This window comes from Austrofundulus limnaeus, unplaced genomic scaffold (assembly GCF_001266775.1).
Source record: "Austrofundulus limnaeus strain Quisiro unplaced genomic scaffold, Austrofundulus_limnaeus-1.0 Scaffold801, whole genome shotgun sequence".
Lineage (NCBI taxonomy): Eukaryota > Metazoa > Chordata > Actinopteri > Cyprinodontiformes > Rivulidae > Austrofundulus > Austrofundulus limnaeus.
Window position 1 is genome coordinate 102,010 of NW_013953203.1, and position 4,474 is coordinate 106,483.

The 4,474-nt window shown below is 38.9% G+C and overlaps 1 long non-coding RNA gene across 1 annotated transcript in view; it reads left to right on the forward strand.

Annotated features, from left to right (window-relative positions):
* The window catches only part of LOC106532606 (uncharacterized), an 8,695-nt gene extending 6,573 nt beyond the window's left edge, over positions 1–2,122 (forward strand). The window contains exon 2 of the long non-coding RNA XR_001312110.1: positions 1,765–2,122. This is a non-coding gene — a long non-coding RNA (uncharacterized LOC106532606). The remainder of the gene's footprint in view (positions 1–1,764) is intronic.
* Positions 2,123–4,474: the final 2,352 nt, after the last annotated feature.

The window sequence follows — 4,474 nt, forward strand, 5'->3', positions numbered from 1 at the left end:
ATATATAGAGAGAGAGAGAGAGAGAGAGAGAGAGAGAGGATAAATAATGTTTTTAAACCATCACGAACCACACTCCATACCAGTGAGTGGCGGTAATGCTACTAACAGTTTGTTGCCAGCCGCCATAAAACCGACAAGAAGAAGATCTTCGCTGATACATCTTACCATTCTGGTAGTGTTCAAGCCACACTCAGTTTCTAAGTTTTAGATATTGTACATACTTACCTTCATGTCCTGTTTTCTAAGGTGGATTTACCTCGCTGACAGTTCCTCTCCTTGTGCCTGTAAAGAAAGAGACTTCCAATCAGGTTTGACAATCATTACCTCCTGCCAAAGCCAAACGTCTCGAACACCTCTTCATGTTTATGCCACGCTGCCTAAAAAAGGAACTTACCTGTGTTTTTGGATTCCTCCTCCGTTCCTCCACCTGTAAGAAAAGAAACACTTTAATTTATATTCAATCATCTCTGAAAAAACAAAACCCTTCAAAGTATTTACCTCATCTCCTCATTTCCTTACAGCTGATGACCCGCTATCCTGCACCTGTAAATAAAAAGCACTTACCTTTAAATTTCTGTCTCCTGTTCTGGTTCTTAGCTTCACTGACTATTGAACAATTTTGTTGTAAACCATAACAGAATGTATGCATTGCCTGGTTAAAGAACGGTAAATAAATCTGTGTGGTTCTGAGCTTTATGTACAGGGAGCAGAGGAAAATAGGAAACCCAGGCTTTACAACACCAGAAAAAGTTCTAGAATAAATCATTCTCACGAATTAAGTTCCGTTACACTGAGGGGTAAAATTGAGAAGTGGTAGTTCTGTGTACCGGTGTGCACCGGCCCACTCAAAGCATGGTGTCAGATAATTATTTAATCAGCTCTGGTTGAACAGCAACTTCAGAATCAATATGCTACAAGTAGCATGTTTAGCTAACTGTAAACCATCAGCCGGCTGAATGTGACATCATGGTTTTTTTCTGCGCTTGCAGGTCACACCAGTGACATCAGTGACATTTGCAGGTTTAGTTTTGGTACAGCTAAAAGTAATGTAATTTTACAGTTGGTTTTACAGAGAGAAATGAAAAATGATAAATGAACAGCAAAATACAAAACAATATAAATGAATTAAAAACTCAAAACAATAAAACAAAATATAATAAAACAAAGCAATAAAACAGCTCACTACCAATAAAAGTTAAGTAAAATCAGTTTTGTTAAAAGCCAATGAGTAAAAGTGTTTTAGATTGATTTTAAATATGGACAGTGAGGGAGGCTGTGWATGCGTATGGCTGTGTTGACATTCATTACTACAGGGTGGGGTTGATGAAAACTAATGTAAATGAAAAGCCTTTATTAACACCCCAGGTACCTGCCTCTGGCAGGATCAATTCATCTGAAACTTTGAGGCCTGCTTCTCCCTAATATTGTTTGCAGATTGACAACATTTAAATCATTTTAAAAAATAACTATATATATACAGTATATATATATTTTTTTAATTCTGTAATGTTTTGTCATTTTTAATCTTTGTGAGCTTGCCTTGCTGTCAAAATCAGCTCATAAAGAGTTTAAGTGTATGTGTGTGTAGATATTCTCATTTCCATATGCAGTGTAAGAAAACACAGCATCTTCTCTTTCATTCTCGGAACAAGGCTCCCACTGGACACAAAGGAATGTTTGTTCTCAACCTTGTGCCTTGCTTCTCTGCACTATTGGTTTGAAATGCCTACTGTTAATATCCGTTTCAAATCTGCTTACTTTTAGATTCCATCAATCCAGGCGGGGCAGACAAAAAGAGGACTACATGGGCCATTCTAGGCCAAAAGAAAGGATGCAAACAGTACAGAGCTTGTGTGTTCCTGGATCCTGAGAGGCTGCTAACAAAAGCCACAGTGTGGGGCAGTGTATTGATTGATCAGTCTGATGTTGTGTAGTGTGAGGTGGTTGTCAAAGACAGAATAAAACAAAGCTTAACAAGAAGTGGCATGATTTAGCTGATGGGGTTTAAAAAAGGATTCAGAGCCTTTTTTTGTACATGTAGTACATGATGTTCCTACTGTATAATACATAAATCATTTTACCCTGCCTGATTAAAAAGCTGAAAGAGTGAGCATTTAAGCCATCTACTGTTAAAATGTCTTTATTGTAACACTACAAATTTTCATCTGTAGTTTCTGTGGGTGACTGTGGTTTTTAGTTTTTAGTGTGTAAATGCTGATTCAGCCTTCCCACTAATGTTTTCATGTTTTTTTTCTGTTTCTTTTTTTTTCAGTCTAACTACTTCTGCATACTTCGTACTATTTAGGCCATTCTTAAATCAAAATGTTCAGCTCATTCAGGAGATAGGTGGTGTGTATTTTATTTTTTGAAACTTTTACACTTTTCTATTATTTAACTTTATTTGCAAAAAAATCCTCACACCAGTACAGATCTCTTCATGTCCTTTTAAAAGCACTGGGCCTTGTGCAAGAACCATTAGTATGAACAGATTTGTTCTTAAGTTGTGCGTACGAGTGATTTAGGAGAACTTATGACATTCACCAGTTTTGTTGTATTCTAGATTTTTTTTCAGATACAAACAACCACAAGTGGTCCAGACCTGTTGTATGTTTTACATGCAGTCAGTCTGCTGTTATCCAGATGGATTTTCTTCACATATTTCATTAGTTTGAAGATATTTTGAGTTGAAAATAAATCACACTCTATAATTATGTTGAAAATAGGCTATTCTGCTTGAATTAGAATTTTAAATTTAATAATGTGGACTAACGATATAAATTGGTTAAATGAAATTAAATTGGCTATTGTGGACAATCCTGACCATCCTCTTCATCAGACTGTCATAGAAAGACAAAGTGTCTTCAGTCGGAGGCTTCTTCAACTTCGCTGTAATACAGACCTACAGAAGATCTTTCCTGCCCACAGCCATCAGCATCTACAATAAGTTTTTAGTTAAATGAGTTACAACAACACCTCATTTCCCTCTGGGATCAATAAAGTATTTTTGAATTGAATTGTATTAATGCTGTTTTATAACACTACAATATATGAAGATCACAAACCAACTTAAATTATGCATTAATTGAAGTTTAATTTGTCTTGGTATATAATGAGGTCAACAGGAAGTGAACATAATCGGCGGCTTTATTCAGACACAGATTAGCTTACTTTTTAAATCAAATTTTATTTCTTTGAGATTCATTCAGCATCAGCTATGCCTGCAAGACTATCTGCTATTTTCTCTGAAGTGCCAGACGTATTTTGGAGACATTTTTAAATGCTTTCTTGAATCTTCAGAACCACATCTCACATCACTTGTGATGGGTTGGGAGATGGCGGGCAACCGGCACATCGGCCCGGGCTGTGGCTCTTCTTCTGAATAAATGAAAATTATTTAATAAAGTTGTTTACGCTTAAATTAAAAATATTTGACCAAAGGAAAACCAGAGCAGGACTAGAGAGTGATAAATATGATTTAGATTTTCATTTCTGTGACTGTACGACCAACAGGAGAGATGACATTAACAGCAGTCGTCATTCCATTCCTTGGCTTTAGCAGCTCCTTTAATTCCACAGCTGATGCTGCTAAAAATGACAGATTTTCTTTTCTGAATCTCTGAGAGCAGAACTTCAATCTCTGAACTCATGAAGTTCTTTTTTTCACTGCCATTTTCATGAATGGACACTTCCTGGTGTGTGAGGCAGGAAACACAGCCTTATATGGTATTATTGGGGTGGTAATTACACTAATCTCCTCTCGTCATGCACGAGCAGCTGAATATGAACAGGTGTAATTCATCATGTTTACACTCCTCATTTACACACCTTTCGTGAAGATAGAAGCGTTTGCTGAATCTGACGTGACATGTTCGTAAGAGCCCTTTGTATGAACAAAAGTAAGAGATATTTAGTATAACAACACAAAAATGTTCTTGCATGAAGCCCATTGTTCTACTAGAAATTTGCTTGCCCTCTGCTATGTGGTGGGCTGAGATGGGGGATGGCCATGTATGGTGCTGATCCAGCAGTCGAGTGGGGTTGTGGCAGGGTTGGCCCTGGGCCCTGGGCCCTGTGATTGCATTGCTCCTCTGGGCTTGGTGCTGGGGCAGGATGGCTTCTTTTCTGGGCAGCCCTTGGTGGGTGGTATGGGTCTGGGGGTGATGGCTCTCGCTGTGTCCCCATGGAAGTATGGAGGAACAATGGTGTTGCTGTTCCTGTGGTGTTGACCTGGGGTGGGCAGTTAACTTGGCTTGGCTCAGTAGTTGCTACTTAACTGGCCTGAATATTGGTGATTCTGAGTCTAAGGGGAGGGTGCTACCTCCTTTGAGGTGAGTGCTGTGGCCTCTCCGTGGTGCTCCATGGTTGGCGGTGTCATCATCCTCCCATTCAGCGATGTGGTGAGCAGAGTGGTACAGCATAGCTGGATGGTTGCCTGGGTGGTGCGCATTGGCCTGCTGTTGGGGTCCAGTATGGC